The sequence below is a fragment of the Papilio xuthus genome, unplaced genomic scaffold (assembly GCF_000836235.2).
Source record: "Papilio xuthus unplaced genomic scaffold, Pxut_1.1 DF826115.1, whole genome shotgun sequence".
Lineage (NCBI taxonomy): Eukaryota > Metazoa > Arthropoda > Insecta > Lepidoptera > Papilionidae > Papilio > Papilio xuthus.
This window is the reverse complement of record NW_013532534.1, coordinates 1,474,013-1,493,227: the sequence shown is the minus strand read 5'-3', so window position 1 is coordinate 1,493,227 and position 19,215 is coordinate 1,474,013. Positions and strand designations below refer to the sequence as shown.

Sequence of the window (19,215 nt, the reverse complement as noted above, 5' to 3'; positions counted from 1 at the left end):
AAGTAACAAAACAAGTTTCGCGCCAATCGAAACATACAATTAATGAAACATGTTTATGAAATATTCTTTTTCTAAAGAACCTACTGAAGTAATTAGTTTGTTGCGAAGAAGTATCATCCGTAATGCAAACAAAACTTTCCAAAGTCCATGAACAAGTGATCACGTGACAAATGGCAGGAGTTAACCTCAGATAATTAACACATTTCTTTTCCACCGGCTCCGAAACAAAACTTTATTAATACCGGCAGGGGCTTAAGCTTTGAGGGAACCAAACTTTTCTAATGAAGTCGCCTCCCGGAATAACTATGGGCCGCTTTTAATTTGTTTATTTTGGAAAGACAAAATAAAAATTATGCTTCTAAACTTTGAAAGGATTGCGGTTTTAAGCCGTTAAAATAATGCTTTCTTTTTTCTGCAGCTTTGCAGATCCTAAGCAGAAATAAAATCGTATTATGTCGTATATAAGCAATTTAAGGTATAATTGTAAGGGAAACCAGACTTTTATTTCGTCTGTGACCTTAATTATCTTACATCTATATTTGGTGTTCTGTGGTATATATGTATACATAACATTGGGTCGGTATATCTAACCACAGACTAAGTGTTTGTGACGGTAGGCATTGCTAATGCAAAGTGGCATTGCCATCCTAAGCCGCAAATATGTACGCAATGTAAATTTGATACTCGGAGTGACAAGACGTGGTTAGATACTGACCTACGCCAATTCTAACTATGCAAGCTATTCAGAGTCAGCAAGCTCTTAAGATATTTCGAAATGCGGTCTACCAATAGACGAATAATTCTTATTTAATGTTTATTCAAATTTAATGACAAAAACGTTAATTAAATTCAAAAGAAAATATTTATCTCCTATTTTAATTTATAACGGCTAATGGTTGATTAAAATATCAAACAAACAAATTTTATACAATTCCGGATAAATTAAAATTCCGGTAATTGTCAATTAGTTGATGGCATAATTATGTTTTAGTTGTGCCTTCACAATGTATTTTTACGATTTCCCGAATTTACACTTGCTCACGAGAGAGCATTGGTTTGAACAATCCCTTTGTTTGTTCTATTCAAATCCAATGCTAATACGTTAACGGAATCAAAGCAGACGAGTGTCCTTCCCCACGACATCGACACATTGAATGGTAATTTTAAATAAATATCTTTAACTCCAATAAGATCGTTTTATAACTTACTAGCTGTCGCCCGCGACTCCGTCCGCGCGGGATTAAAAATAAATAGTAGCCGATTCTCAGACCTACAGAATAGGCATATGAAATTTCATAAAAATCGATCAAGCCATTTCGGAGGTGTACGGTAACTAACATTGTGACACGAGAATTTTATATGTATAAGATTTTAATTTGTCAACTAGACGTCGATGTGATTGTCGATAGCACTAAGATATCATTTCCTTAAAGGCATCTGCAATTCCTCTGGTGTTGCAGACGTCTATGGGTGTCGTTGATCACCTCGGTGTACGCGCAGCTAAATTTGCCCCCTTCTCTTAAAAAAAAAGATATTTAGTGCGGGATATAATGAACTTCTCTCCACACAGAACTTCTTTCCCCCGTCGATTAAAAGTAGGCAACGCATATGCAATTGCGTATGTCTATGGGCAACGGTCACTTCGCTATTTCAGCGATTGCAGGTGGCCGCTCACTCGTTTGCCACCTTATGATATAAAAAAAAACTTGTCTATGTTTTTGTAATAAATAACAAATGAGTGTTGTAAATTAAAATGATTGTCATTATTTTAACATTAGCGACAGTTTGGAGGGTGACCGCACTCGTACCCGCCTAATAGCGGTAGAACTTCCGAAAAGTTGTTAACTTGCGGAATCTATCGGGTCCTGCATCACTTCTTTATTAGCCGCCATTATCATCACTTTTGCGTTCTCCGATAAAACGTGCTTGGCCCACTTTTACAGCACTTTTCACAGTTTAAGCGTCTATAAAATCTATTATGTTTTCAATTTTCACTCGTTCGTCTCTTGTAATTGTTGTACTTTGTTAGATTTTCTGATGTTGTGTGTATTCAGGGAAATTATGCATGGGTTATGAATGAATGGGGAATAAAATTATGCATTTTATTATTATTTTACATATACTAGAGGCCTAAGTTTAATCTTCTTTCACTTCCTACCCATTTTCTCATAAGGAAAGGATGGTAAATGGAATTACCGGATGATGGGATGCATGGGGAGGGAAAATATTCTCTTTATGTCCATCCCCTTCTCCGTCGGTAGGCAACGCACCTGCAACTGCGGATGCCTATGGCAACGATCGTTTCGCTGTTTTGGGTTGTTTGTTTGCCACTTTATAATACAAAATAAACTAGAGTTAGCAATTTGTAGTATCTTACTACTTCACTATTAACTATCAGTAGTTACAAAATAAGCTTTGACACAATACGAATCAACTTGGATTTTAATTTGAGATCCTTTTTATATGTTAGACAGTTGACTATAGCGAAGAAAAATTATTATCAAAATACAATTGCTAAATTTACTTACTGTTTAATAAATGCTACCAAAAGTTAGGTTGTCTTTGGGAAATAAATTACTCGTACATAAAGCATATCGTTTGAATCAGTTGAGACTCGTGCGTAGAGCTGTGACGTATACATTCTCTTTGTACACAATGAAACGACAAATGCACAGTGCAAGTGCAAGCTTGTGTTGACAACGTGAATACGAGTGATTGAGGAACAAGTAAGCTATTAACGGTGTAAAACCAAAGGGAGCAAACTTATGTAAATCCAACTGGAATTAAATACTCGATACGTGGTAGAATAAATTTTTAAAGATAAAAATTTGTTTAATTATTACTCTTACGATTTAATCGTTGTTTTTACACGAATTTCAAATAAACTTTACAACTTACGTTTTTTTTATCGCAAAAGGCAGCAAGCGCGTAAGTGGCCATTTGTATTCTCCAAAATAGAATTCGACTTTGCAACAAGACAATATTATTGTTCATTTATAATGTTGTCATGCAAATGATATTTTGAAGCGGAAGTAGCGAGAGGTAACTGTACCCATTCATGCGAATAAATTAACACCTAGTTAAAAGTTTACGCGCGAATGAGTGTTAATTAACAGATTTGTTCTCTTACCTATGCCAGTGTATTTGAATGCAGGGCAAATTACTTTGTACGTATAGGTAGAAGTAGGTACTAATGTCTATTAAAACAAAGTCTTAAACGTGATTTAAAAATTTACGGCACGCGATCGTATATTGTTTAAAATTGCAGTTTTCATTTTTCATTCCAATCTCAACACAGAAACAAAAGGACATTTTATCATAAATTAAATTATCTTAAATTTCAATTTTAAACTGTTTAATAAAGTTATAAGTGTAACTAGTTATTTTAAGATCTTTAGCTATGTTTAAAATTTAAGTTGTAGTATAAGGAAGCGTGCTGTGCCGTGTTCTCAGATAGGAATTAAATTGTTGTCAGCGAATTGGATCCTAATGAAGCAAAGGCACTTTAGGTAAACAAGACGTCTTGCTCTTGTTTACATGATTCACCGGTTCGTTAGCTTTGTTTCGAATCGAATAGCCCGCTTGCTGTACATACACATAATGTATTTATAGTATTGATTCTATTATATTAATTTTATTATGATTTGTAATAATAAGAAAAACATAAGAGTAATGTTATTCGCCATAAATCAATTAATATTTTAAATCTGCGTCACTTGTGTAGTACTGAGTTGAAGCAGAATAGTAAAATATTAAATGGTCACAATTTGCACGACTTTTGAATTAATTCTTCGTGTCACACCTGGCCGAAGAAAAACGGTGAGTATTTAAGCTACATATTATTCAATGTATTATTATATATAAAAAGAACAAATGTATGAATTAATTAATAGTATTTGAATAGACATAAAATAAATTACATTTTGTAATCACAAAAATACATAAAAAGATTTGACTGATCAAATATGATTCGTCTTTTAAAATGAATAGACAATTTAGCTAAGAGGGAAAGCAACGAACCGTTTCATTTTTTATAGCTAGCCAATTGAAACATTTCCAGGTCTTTGAATAATTCATCGTTTTGATTTTGAACAATGAATAAATGGGCCGAAAGTTGATTCTTTGATCTTTTGTGATTGAAATCGATGCTCAAATTAAAATGAAAAATTCTCTTTATCTGACGAACAAATGCATTGAAGCTATTTTCTTCTTACATGACTGAGCAGCGAAGATTTTGATTGGTGAAATTCTTTTTTTTCTGTTTAGTCTTATTAATTTCTTGGATTCGTATTTAATATATAAGTCTATGGGATGTCTTTTCGAATCAAAGCTCATATAATATATCACTATATTTAGGATTTGAAAGATTTGAAATAAACTTTAAATGAAGTTTAGACAAACTCGTAATTTGAATTTAAATATTCTTATATCTTATATCTTTAATTGAGCAAATCTTATATATATGTATAATTGGAATCTCGGAATCGGCTCGAACGATTTTCATAAAATTTAGTATATAGCGGGTTTCAGGGGCGATAAGTCGATAATCAACTTAAACATAAACTTAACTTTTTCTATCGGTAAGATCGAAAAATATTATTCATATTTCATCATTTTATTAGTAATTCGTACTTAAATATAATTTCCAAAAACCACAATTAAAAAAAATACCGAGGAAAGTTCATCCAGGTACTATACTTTATATAGACAACATTTGCATCATAATAAACATTGCTTGCTGATTATGTTTTCTTAATAATCGTTTAAAACTATACAACAGAGAACCGAAGGAAATTACTTTAGCAACTCTATCAATAAACTCCCGAACTTTTGTAATAACATCAATCGATTGCGTAACTGAGGGCTATCTAAATGTTTCATGAAATGTTTGTTTATTTGTATTGTGTAAAGCTGTTTTGATTTGAAGGAAAATTATCTTTGTAGCCATTACAAGATGCTTAATAAAATACCATATTTTTTTACTTATTTTTTTTTAATGAAATACCAAACTAACGAAACAAATAGTGAATTTCGTAACTGCGAAAACTATAATTATTGCTTTTTTTACATTGTAGATAGAACTCTATATTTTATGAAAATACATGTTATAAAATGTTATTATTAAAACTACAATATATATTGCACATTTCCCATAGAAATCGATACGATTATTTCTTACGGTAATAATTGTGAATGAATATCTCAACTTAGAAAGACACAAAGTTAAAGTCAACTTGTAAATCGTAAAGGAATAATTTCGTCCAATTCAAAGCAAGAGTCGCTTCATGTTGTCCATTATTCTTTCTCAGAGCGCTTAGTTAAAGTATAAACTTACTCCAGCTCGACGCTGTTGTGTGTTTAAACACAGAGTTTGTTGTGCAACGTTCATCTAACGTAAACGATGACTCAAACTTTAGGCTGTTTATTTTCTTATTTCTCTTTGTAAATTGTAAGAAAATGAATTAAAACAATTCGCTGCAGTCTATACAATATCGTAGTATTTAAGAAATCATTCAAACACATTTTACAAATAAGATTTTATATGTAAAATACACTGCATTTCATACGAATTTGGTACTTTTTAATTTAGAAAAATTGTATGTAAAAAATAAATTGATTTTTACGTTAAAAAAATCAGTCTGTCGTTTCGGAAAATATTCCGTTAGCCAAGACCAAAAATAATGATGAAAATTTGCTTAAAAATATATGTTTTTAGTCGTGTTCATATGATTTATAATTAACTTTATAGGAAAGTAAATAAATCACTCAAAACATAATTCGATTTCCATAGTTAAAGTAGTTTCCATTTCCACAGGCTTTCGCAGTGAGGCTTTGCCAAAATTGATAATAACTGAAATGGTGCGCTTTATTAAGCTGAAAATCAATTTTCAGTAGCTCATCATCTCCATAGCATTATATAAGTAGCACAACTACATGCAGGTTATTATATTTTTATACATTTTTAATATGTATCAGGTCTATAGTTTCTATAGATTCAAGACTACGCACACTGGCTTATTGTATGTTTAGTAAGAAATTCACACCACCTGGATGGTTGGCATTCCACAACGGTGCGATTCTCGCGCAACTTATTGCCTCGCACAGCCGCGTTGTGGAACGGTCTGTCCTCGGCGGTATTTTCAAACCAATACGACTTGGGGACCTTCAAGAAGCGAGCATACCATTTCCTTAAAGGCCGTCAACGCATCTGCAGTTCCTCTGGTGTTGCAGATGTCCATGGTTGTCGTTGATCACCTCGGTGTTCCCGTCGCTCGTTTTCCCCCTTCTCTTAAAAAAAAATTGATCCGCTATAACATATTGCATGTAATTAGCGATGTGAAAAGTTCACTTCACTTATTCTTACTTACAATTGGTTAGAGAACTTTCAAAATGTTTTTTAGTTTTATTCATTTGGTATTAGTGATAATGCTTACTGTTGTGGAAATTCCATATTACTTAACTCTTATCAGAATATGGAAGGTTTATTACATTAAAAATAGTCAGATTATTGAATGTATTATTGCTATAATATGAAACAATTCCAAGTAAAAACGATTGCAATTTTTTTATAGAACAGAATAGAAAAAATTATACGTAGACAGAAATGATATAAAATATTATCACTTCGTGACATTTAATATCAGGGCTGTTTTAAGCAGTCATATTATAAATTCTAAATATAAGAGTCCTGCCAGCAGTCAAGTGCGCACTTGGGAAAAATATGAGGAACTGTGGTAAAGAAATTAAGCAAATTTAATATTAAATTAAATTATTAAATATATAGCAGTGCTACGATCCTACATATACATACTGCACTTAATAACACACCTACAATTGATCCTTACAATGATAAGATCATTACATGCACTTTTTATGGCATGCAATTTGTTTTTAAAAAAAGAAAAATCTTTGTTATTACTGTTTTGTTTCTATATAACAGGTTTCGTGCACTTTCTCCTTTTTTTTAAGTAACTGTTAGTATTAATCACGGTGTATTAACAACAATATAACTCACGCCCGTAACCCAGAGGGGTAAGCAAACAACGTACCTTCATTTGGCAGGGTCTTGACAAAACTATGTCAAGTCTACATTAGGTCGGTTTCGAGTGCTCTTAATTCTCGAGTATTTTATCAATCTGGACGGTATAAGTTCGTCTGGTACGGTCTTTCCTTTTTTTGCATCGTTTTTTTTCCAGTACTGTTTTGAAATTAATGCTTCCATGCTGACTGTGGAACTTGAAATCGGTACATAATGTAATATTGTTTTCAATTTAGTAGCTCTTATTATAAGTATCCGGGTGTTTAAAACCACAATCAATTTGCAGATTATGAGCGACCGAACAATAAAACAGTGTTGTTTACCCATTAGCTGCAAATTGGTTCGTGTTACATGATTTTGTCCGCGTAACAGTAAATTGCAAGTTAATTTCTCATAAATTTGTTATCTACTAAATATAACATAGGTGAAAACTTATCTGCGCAAATTTAGTTCTTACTAATATTATAAATGCGAATATTTAGATGGATGGATGTTTGAAAGTATCTCCGGAACGGCTGAATGGATCTCGATTAAATTTGGCATTGATGTAGAGCATACACTGGAAGAATATATGGGCATCTAATTAAGTTTTTTTTTAATTAAGCGCGGACGGATTCTCGGTTGACAGTTCGTTTTTATATAAGTATGATATTTTGCGTTGTTACATTGCTGCCAAATGTAATTAGTACAATGGTCCATGGTCTTCTTTAAAACGTACGAGATTCTTTTATTTTACCCAAAGCCTTTTTAAGCCGAAAAACAGAAAGTTTGTATCGAATAGATAATGAAATAGAAATGGTATTAAGTACACTTGGTTTGTAGTTTCATATTAAACTTTTCTAATTTATAAACGTTAGGTGGATTACTGCAAGTTGCTCTTAATCCAGCTTTAATTTTGTTTCGAGATGAGTAGGATGATTTAAAGGTGTTGTTTTTTGTAACAATGTCTCAGAAAGACATAATATGATATAATAATTAACTACAATAATAAAGATAAATCATAGCAACAAGAAGATACGTATAAATTTGTACAAAAAAATATCGCAACAGATAAAATATAAAAAAACTGATATAAAAACGGCTAAACACTCACGTATATTTTTCCGGTGGCAGTACCGACTAGTTTCGAGCCCATCGGGTGCCGCTCACTGCGACGGGCCGCGTCCGCGAAATAATACCAGTACCACTCACCCTGATGAAGGGCCTCCGATGGGCTCGAAACTAGTCGGTGCCGCCACCGGACGAATATACGTGAGTGCTTAGCCGTTTATACATCAGTTTATTGTAATGTCTCACGAAAGTTTGAATAATTTAAAATATAAAAAATTATGATTCTAGTATTCAATTAAAAAAAAATAAAAGCCTACATATAATGAAGGTGCATATATTATACTGCAAATAATAAAATCAATAACAAAATTATGAACTTTATCGAATAAAGAGTTGATTACAGTAAATGATACAATTATAATAAAAATGAAAACAATTATGCGGTATTGGAATCTGGTAGAGTCATATATTAGAAGCTCGCTGATGTAGCTTTGCCAAAATCGCTAATGGCCACTAATAAGGGGCGCGGTGGCGCGCTGTATCGAGCCAAATACCAATTTGCAATGCGCCCATAATTGCTGTATTATTTTGTTATCACCACTGTTCAACATGAATTTCTAGTTTTGTCGAAGTTTCATCTCCAATCAAATTTCTTCTTCAAATATTGTAGAACACTGATTTATAATATATACCCTTTCAATTCAATAAACCTAATAAAAATATATTATTCGTTAAATAATTTTGTTTCGAAATTTTAAATATTGTATTAAGTGCACGTATAAAACTATAATTCATTTATAGATGGCGCTCGAGGCAGGAAAACCTTGATTAAAAACTTAAAACGGAATCAGAACTGTAGCAATGGCTACACCTGGACTTTGAACTCATATTAAACTTTTCTAATTTACAGGCGCTGATTGGAAAATTTCCAACAGTTAGGGTGTTAATCTTACCTTGACTTTAGCTGGATATCAAAATTGAATTTCTATATTCGAGAAATTAACGGTTGTGTGCCAGTATTTATTTAACCTACAAAATGAGCATGTTGGTTCATGAATGTAAACAACGCTGGTTTAACGCTAATGGAAGTAAGGTATCACTCTATTTAATTGCTCATACATGTGCTGAGGTTGCAACGTTAATTGAAACTAATAACATCGTTCCTACCTCATTCAAGTTACAAACAGGACTAAAATGTATTGTGTGATCAAATGTTATTATTTTATTTTTATTTTTATACATGAAAGAAATATAAGAAACAGTTGAAGGTGTGAATTTGTTATCGACAACGCATTCTAATATCGTTTTTTCATAAATTTTAGGTTCCTAAAACAATAAATATCGTTTGTGTTGATGATTCAAAATGAATCACTGGCTTTAAAATCTAATGTACTAATCGATAGTAAATTTATGTAAAGGTAATTTTGTATAAGATATAAAAAACATGGCTTGGGCGTGAAGGTCGAGCAATAAATTATAAGTTTTCCTTTCTTTAGCCACGACAACATGAACATTATTTTAACAAGTTTTATAAAGGTATACAATGGTGATAGAGTTAAATTATATTTTTATACGAAGAAAAGATACAACTAAAGCCATAAAAAATGCACATTTTATCACATGCCTAAATAACTACGTATATTTGCGATAAATTAGATTTTCATCGAATATACGCGATTTACGCGGAATTTCCTTCTTGGTATAGATTACTAACGCCGTGCTGTAAATCACTTTTGTACGAGCATCTAATTTAAGCGAGATGCCTATAAGACGGGTAACCGTTAGCGGACAATGAGTAATAATTAAAAGTAATAAATCTCTCAGCAGGCAACAAAACGTGAAGAGTTTAATAAACGTCGCGTGCCCGTGGGCCGAGCGTGGGAGCCGGCGCACGCGGCGCTCCCGGCGCTCCTCGCTCGCCTCTATCGCCTTTTCTTTTCTAAATTATTTTGATTTTTTTAATCATTTTGCCGTAAATAGCCTATAAACAAAAGAAGGAGTAAATTTATACAGGTAATAGTTGAGTTATTATAATTGTAAAAGAGAAAGGTCTAAAGCAAAAATTTAATTTCTTGCTACATCTTTTTTGTCATGATTATTTACTAAACCACATTATCCTTCATTAGATTTAAATATGATATTATTTTCACTTTCTATTTTTTTTAAATGCATATTTATTATTAAAATTGCACGAAAGATAATATATTTTAAGCCGTGCACGTACATTTACTTTGAGTTTATGAGGATAGTCAAGGAAAGTTATAAATTTAATCCCTGCGCAAGCAAGAGACCAGAAAAGTTAACCGCCCAAAACTTCGCGTAGCGTTCCCGACATATGTTTAAAGGGATTTGTTACACCATTGTTTAGGTAGCAAAATGCTTCTTTTAAGTCAACTTTTACGTGGTTTGTATGAATTTATAATAACGCTAAATACATTTTGCTTGTTACGTTGTTACTTTTCATTGTCTATAATAATTTTGTATGTTTACTGTTGCGATTATCAGATAGTTTAAAGGCGTATACACAAGCTTACTAATATTATAAATGCAGATGTCTGTGTGTGTGGATGGATGGATTGGTTAGAAGGTATCGCCAGTACCGCTGCATGGATCGTGATGAGATTTATTAAAGATGCAGAACAAAGTCTGGAAGAATATAAAGGCTAGCTATGTTGCCGGAATTATGTACGATTCCCGTGGGACGCGTCCATAACTGCAACTTCTTATTGGTATTGTAATTTTGGTTCAAGTGTAAAATATAGTCTCAAATAACAGGAATCGTGGGTTCTGAAGATCAGTCTCTGTGTACAACAACATGTTTTGGTCTTAGGAACCAACGGGTAGCTTACTATTTATCCTGTTCAATTCTGTCGAAGTCGTTGGCAAAACTTAGTTTGTATAAAATAGAGTCAGCGTCTCTATTACTTGTACGTATTACAAGCAAACACTTTTATGTAAAATGCTTAAAATATGTCGACATATTGCTATACTTTTTAGATATTAATGTAAACAGAGTAAGGACTAATGGGTGTATCGTATCGGCACATTTACTCGCATGTATGCTGTGGTCACAATGTTAATTAAAGCTTATGACTCAGGCTACTTTTATGTTACCAACAAATGTCCATTAAGGTAAATTAGTATCCAATATTACCTATACAAGCGTCGGTGGCACAGGCGTTTCAACACTTGACTTGTAATCTGCAGGTCCTGGGTTCGAATCCCGCCATGTACCAATGTGTTTTTCGATTTCCGATTTGCATATGTACTTTTATCCGACGTTCTTGCGGTGAAGGAAAACATCGTGATGCAACCTGCACATATCAGAGAAGAAACTCAAAGAAATGTGTGAAGTCAACCAAGCCGCACTTGGCCAGCGTGGTTGACTAAGGTCTAGTCACCCCTAACTTAGGGTAGGCTTCGAACCCCTGGGTGGGGACGTGTAGTGAGCTGATGGTGATGATTACGTATACGTAATTTTTTATCTACTAATATTATAAAAAGGAAACATTTCATTGTTTGTTTGTTTGAATTGAATAAGCTCTTAAACTACTGAACCGATTTTAAAATTACTATGGGTGACATCGACTGTATTTAATACTAGATTTTTTTTCCGCGCAGAAAAAGTTGATTGCAAGATCTGATGATTAATAAACTTCTTTTGTCTATGATCCTACCGGATGTTAAGGTATGATATGATCGAAATATAGAACAGCGCTAGTTTAAAACTCATTGTAGTTTATAATAAAAACCCATATATATATATATATATATATAACGTAGGGAAGGCTTAAAAGGTGAGAAAAAATCGAATAATTACCGGAAACTAATTAAGGTTTTTTTAATTCCACGCGGACGGAGTCGCGGGCGATAACTAATTCTGTATAAAAAATCTTTCCCTTTGCTTTTATTTGATTTAATATCTAGGAGTTAAGTTTACGATTTGATTCCTTACATCTAAGTTACTAAGGGAATTGAGGAATAACTTAGAGCTTGTAGACTTTAGCATATTCATTAAACTAATGCATTGTCCGACTATTGGTCTTGGTGCAAACGAAGCACTTTGTTCTATCAGTATCTCACTTATTAACTTGATTTCTCAGTAATATTGCAAGTAAGTAAATTTAATTTTAGATTTTATTTGTTTTACAGTATAAGGCTTTTTTGTCATAAATATCTGAAAGATGTGTAAAGTCGTCGTATCATCTATGTTAAGTTACTAGCTGACTACCGCGTTTACGTCTGCGCGGAATTTAAAAAAAAAAGTTAAGAGCCGATGTGTTTTCCAGACTGTGTTCTTATGCCATATTTCATCGGTATCTGTTGAGTCGTTCTGCACATACTTTTAAACAAACGTCCGTATGTCTATACATCCAAACATTCGCATTTATTATATTAGTAAGAAAGTATCACACAATGTGTTACTGTTTTGCTCATTTACCTTACCTTATAGTAAATTGAAGCGTTAGTCTAAGAACATCTTTAAAATAATATTTTTTATTTCTACTAACATCTAAAATATTATTTCCATCAAAGTCTGTAAAAGTTTGAAATTACACTTATTATATTATCTTTAGCTGCAGACGGCAGCAATATTAATATAATATTAAAAGGTTTGAAAAGAGTCTCAAAGGAAGTGAGCAGTGGACGCATTTCATTTTGCACAGTTAGCCCATTGAACCATTTCTAGCTCTTTGAATAATTCATCTTTAGTTTGAACAGACCGCTCGTGGTTTACATGATTTTATTTAATTTAAGTCGATGTACGGAATTATTAAAGATTAGTAAATAAAAAAATCTAGTTTACGTTGCTTGTAATTAAAAAAAAGAGATATATTCGAGAGACAAAAAAAAATACAGATTTACAATTTCATCTAGATTAATTCAGACGTGTTTCCCTAATATTTATGTTGTGAATACCAAGTTATTTTGATTATGTTACATACATTTTTACCAAAATTAATAATTTTTAACAGTGTTTAACATATTATAGGTACAGGTCTTATTCCAAAAATATAAGAGCGCGTAAAGTCTAAGGAATTTAAATAATCTATGGTTTAATAGTACGTAGATTTAAAAACAACGTTGAAGTATAGTTGTTGGATACGTCAATATTCGATAAAAGTGCTATCAGCGGGTATCGAGCGGAAGATTTCATTACACGTAGTGGCCGATATCGTCTTTATAGTGTCATAAACGGGAAAATAACATTAAAGTGGGCATAAAAGAAACGACCTGTGGCATTGCATTCCTGAGGCATTCTTACGACCACGATGCGCTGTAGACAAATTCAATCATATAATGGAACAATATACAAACAAGTAATTCAACCGTTGAACATATAGTGTTAAAATAAATTGCCCAAACATTCGTTAATTTATACATTTTAGTAAGAAGTAGAGGAAAGAGAAATGTACTTACGTCTATCTTATAAATTAATCTTACTAATATTATAAACACGAACGTTTAGATGGATGGATGTTTGTTTAAAGGTATGTCCGTAACGGCTCAACGGATTGTGATGAAATTTGACACACATGTAGAACATAATCTGGATAAACATATAGGCTACTCACTCACTCATTAAGTTTTTTTTAATTACGCGTGGACGGAGTCGCGGGCGACAGCTAGACTTTTTATACACAAAAATATTTGCCGTTATTTAAATTTTTATCTCTTCTAAATTCTTCAAACTGATACCAAACGTTAGATCTACACGTGTACAAAGGAAGTGGAAAGTCGAATAAGAAATATCTTATACGGCGTAGTGCGAATTTCAAAGAAAAGTTAGATGCCTCGATCGCACCGGCTAAAGGAATTAGTGAGCGAGAAAACATGTTCACAATGTCACCTACGACTTCCTTCTGATACTCTTTAAATGCTTCGATACAAACTTTCCGCTTCGATAAAACTAGTTCACCTTTAATATTTGACATTTTACAACAATTTTATGATATTCAAATATCGTATCAAATTTTACAAAATCAAAAATGAACTTGCATTGAAAGAAAACGTTGTGATGCAACCTGCACATACCTGCGAAGAAATTCAAAGATATGTGTGAAGTCGACCAGCCTAGTCACCCCTAATTTAGCGTAGACTCCGAGCCATTTATTGTGGGGGGGGGGGGACTGCTCTATGTTGGTTTGATCTGATAAGCGCTAAACCACGACTATTTTTGATCGATTGAACTATTAGTAGAAATTTGAGCAAGCGTCTAATGAGAATATTTTTTTTAACAAAAGTGGCACAGACGAGGTTTATTAACAAAATGACGCAACGTATACTATTTAAGTAAATAAATCATGCTGTAATTGATATCACAATGTTGGAATTCTTATGATGTCAACGGAATATTTTTGTTCACACACACAAGCATATGCGTGAAATCCTATTTTACGGCTCGTGTCCTTCCGCTTAGAGCACCTTTAGAATAGGCGGTGTCTGAAGTCGAGCGAATATTTGACTTACGCCGTCTTGCAGGAGTTACATTAAGATTAACAAAAGTAAATCAATTCAATCTTAATTCAATATTAATTTAGAATTTTGTAACTTAAAACTAATTTCATTGGGTTGTTTAACTAGGTAGGCTACATATATTATAGATTTGTATGCAACTAAAAAATTATACTGTAAAGGTAGGACTGATTTACGTCGTTGAATCTTTAATTATTTATCTCAAGCTATGACTAACTTTAGTAATAAAACTTTAAGAAGTTGGTACGATTAAATGTTACCTTTACTTTTGTTTTATACTGTTACGATCTTACGAATTTATTAGTAGGCAGCGATGGATAGCAAAATGAAACAGAAATAAAACTTTCAGTGCGCAAAGGGTCCGCACGGACTGTGATTTATAGTTCGATGCATTTTAATGAGGTCTTCAACAGAATAGATGCATACTGATGATAATCCGACTCGTACATTACATCAGAAAGTATAAAATACAGGCAGAATAAAAAATAAATAATAAAAAGACTAAACATACTTTGATTATAATTTTTCTCCGTAACTCGTTGTATAACCTTCGTTCTAATTCTTCTCTAAAACGAAGATGTATTTCAAGTGTATTTCTTCATAATAATAAAAGAAAATCAATTAGTAAGACATCTTTCAACGTTAGACAGGGTTTCGTTATAATTTCTTGCTGTTTTACGTATGCAGTTCACTGAAAGTGACCTGTTTTTTTTGCTTTAAATATTTATTTCTTCTACCATTCCAACTAAGCACTAGCCTTATGTTAGGGCATGATTTACGACAATAATCGAATGGCCGGGTTTCGAAGCCTCGACAATGTTATCGGAAATCCATACTCTTAATCATTAGACCCTTCGTTTGTTTTAGTTATTTGAGATACAATATTTATATATTAAGTACTAATCACACACAGGTATCTCTCGTTCAGGTTAGGTGCAGCTCTTAGCGACGTAGATTAGTATCTTGTAGACATGCGAATTCATAGCCCCGAGTATGCAATATTATTAGCCTTTGAGTGATGCTCCTTTGTGAGTCGACACTACGCTGATGCATGGAGCTTATTAGAATGCTAATTTAATGAACCACATCGGCAGTTGGTGCCAAATATAACATATTAAATTAAATTCAATAGAGGAACGAAGTTAACGAACGTCTTTATTATCTACGACTATCGTACATGATGTATTCCTTGCTCCTTGTGTAGTTATAAAAAATCAATTTTAATATTAATAAAAGTGTCAAGTAATAACGCATTAACCCAAATAATGATTAATTTAATTAGCAAAATTATATAATAGTTTAAATGTTAATACCTTTCCATAAAAATGAAATAAGAAAAACAGATAAATTGGGACATCCATCAGACTAAAACATTTAAGGATAAGTCACCCTTATTTGATGAAACTGGCACAAGATATTCAAAAGACAATTGCTAGCAAGTTGTATGTGGTCGTAATGTAAGACATTACATTGTTAGACAAAGGTTAGAGGTTGGGCGCGATGTGTCAGTGTACACGTAAGGAGGGGTTGAATAATTTACGAGTGCACTAACTTCGCTCGGTGTTCGCTACAGATGGCCGAAGTTCATATATCAAAGCGGGCCGATGTTACAACTTCAATAAAACTTCACTGAAACTTATTCAAACGCGTCGGCCGGTGAAAGCTGTTTTTAACTTTTTCTCCCCCGAGATCAGCCAAATAAATAAAGAGTTAGTGAAGGTATGAAAGTTGATTTCTTCTTATGAAAATATTTGTGTAAGGGGGAGAATTTCTTTTCGTTTACGATGTTGACATTATGATGCTAAAATTTTGTTTCGTTTTTTTTGCAGTTTTCCTTATTTTTTATGTCTAGTTTTATTTGTATTTAGGGCTATCGCTATAGTCGTTAATTAACCAAATTCAGAGACTTAGTTAAGTAGTCCCTTAGTGTAGATCTGTCATAATTAATTTACAATTAGAACATTTCTAAGTAACGGCTCTGAGCGCGGCAGTTAGTGGTGTTTGCAGTATATATAGCTTTTAATATCAATAAATCAAATTCTTTTTTTTATTACAAAATAAGTTTTAAAATAAAGGCATTACGATGCATTTTTTGGCACACTCAGGCAAAAGATGAGGAGATCAACGTATTGAAGTTTGGCAAAGTTCGGGGCACGATGTTAGCGCGGCATATCCTTTGTTTCCACCTCGTTACACTCCTTGTTATAGATTCACATGTTATATGTTAAAAGCTTTCAGTTTAACTGTTGTTATTATTTTTTGTAATTATTACATTCATTTCGACGAAACGTTAATGAGTTTTTGATCATTTATTTTGTTTTTGAAAGATTATTCTTAATTTTTAATTTTATTAGTGATGTAATTTAAATCCATGAACAAATCATACCATGAATTCACTTATAAAGTACATAAATGCATAGCCTTCTATTTTTAGTTATTAGATGTCTGCGGCTTATGCATTGTAAATAACATAACAAGTTAGAATATTAATATAAAAACACTATTTATTATATAGTATATAGTATAATATAGTTAGAATTTAAGTCCATAATGCCACAAAGTTATGTGACACAACTTACAATATAAACAGGGGCCACAAAACGACGAACAAAGTGCAAAATACACATTGTTCCTGCATGGTTGGTAGTTTAGTATTAGCCCCCGGGGATCAGTTGGTCACTACCGGAGAGAAACAGTCAAACTGTTTCTAATTTTATTTTAATTAATGGCATGCTCGACCCATATTTTAGTGTATGTATGTAAATTAAAATATGGGAATAAGCTTACATTATATTTCTACTTTATTATTAAATAAGTTATACATAGCATTCGTAGACATCTCATCTTAAAAGAATTAAGAGCTAATAAAAATTAAGTGTAAAAGAGTATGAATTACTAGCTGTTTCCTGCGATTTCGTTCGCGCGGAATCAAAGATAAATGAAGACTATGTCACGTGGGGGCAATGTAGCTTTCGAATTGTGGAAGAATTTTTCAAATCGGTTCAGGAGTTTCGGAGTTTATTCAACGCAAAAGAAACAAACAATCAAACCTTTCCTCTTAATATTTGTAAAGATCGCTTAGAAAATAAAAAATCTTAATAATTAATACAAGGATATTATATATTAAACTACAGTTTAGTTATGATTGTCCATTTTCAAGGTAAAAAGGCAGAAAAAGTAACACATGGAGCAAGTCACGCGACTTCGTATGAATGTAGCGCAAATAATCTCGACACCCTAGCACATCGGAGTTCTCACTTGTGCTTGAGTGTCCTCAAGACGTGCTCCAACCCTCGAGTGTTTATCCGATTTTGTAAACATCCTTTTATTTTTTATCTGCGAAGTAATGGAATAGTCCATTTTTAATAAAGATGTCCCAAGATCAGTTGTTTTTCTACAAAATTCGGATCAAACTAATGATTAAATGATAAATAAATTACTCATGTTTTCTTCAGAATTATTGGAAAAGACTAACTAAACGTTTATAAGAAACTTAGAAGAAAAGCCATTTCATTGAACTTATATTGATATCTCTTTAATTATTTTATTAGGGTCCGAACATAAAAAGTTATAGGGATTTAATCTCCATTTAAATTCCATTTGCGTATTTTTTATCGATACGGTTAAAAGTCAGAAAAGAGAAATGTATAACCGCTCACAGCTCGTATTAAGGTTATCTAATCTAAAGGACATCGTGAAGAAACTCGATTAAATTAAGTTACTACAGAGAAAAAGAGAGCAATTTCGATTCTCATAGAATTCAAATGAGCTTCTTATTCAAATATAGAAGTGAAGAAAACACTAAAACAGACGGTACCACGGCTTCGAGTTGAAAAAGCGTCGGGGTATATTTTTAAGCTTGTGATCGCTGACTTTGTGACTTTGCTAAAAGGCTCTGTGAATAGAATCGAAATGGTTTCCATTGACTTAAACGTTTGAGTATTTGATAATTTTACAGCGACGTTGAAAATGAAGGGAGAAATAAATGAGTAAAAAAACTTCAAGAGGTATCATTTATTCAAATAACTATTCCAAATTCTACAAAGTATGCAGAAAGCCGACAACGACATTCTTTATATACATGCTATTCCACTTTTAAGCGATTGTATTTATCGATTAGTTAAAGCTGTGGATCCTTGTCAGCAATTATGACGCTAATGGATACTTTCTAAAAGAACTATTTTTTTTTTCAAGAATATTAAATAATTTTTATAATAACTGCCAACAATTTATTGAACATTTAAAATATGTCAATTCATTTACGAAAATACGAGTACATAACAATGCCAAATGGGGGTTAACAATATTAATTGATATGTTACAGATATGATATAGAATATATAATATGATATATAGCTGACATGTATTTACTTATGTATTCCCTATTTACATATATTAAATTAAAAATCTTATTTAATGTAGTTACATTTTATTATTTAGCATTATACTAAAGTACATAAGTACTTATCGACAGTAAGACTTATTTCGCATAATCTATCCGAAAATATATAACCGCGTGTTAAGAGTCATTTTTACTATTTTACTAATTTAAATTATTACATAATGTACTAAAAAATTACATTCTTTAGATATGTAATTTAAGGATACATTTTCTATAATACATTTTTCTACATAACAGTACACTTAAT

General features: G+C 32.4%; 1 long non-coding RNA gene across 1 annotated transcript in view; it reads left to right on the top strand.

The window, feature by feature from the left end:
* The window catches only part of LOC106123534 (uncharacterized), a 147,807-nt gene that overhangs the window by 23,672 nt on the left and 104,920 nt on the right, over nt 1–19,215 (top strand). The gene's annotated exons all lie outside the window — the stretch shown is intronic.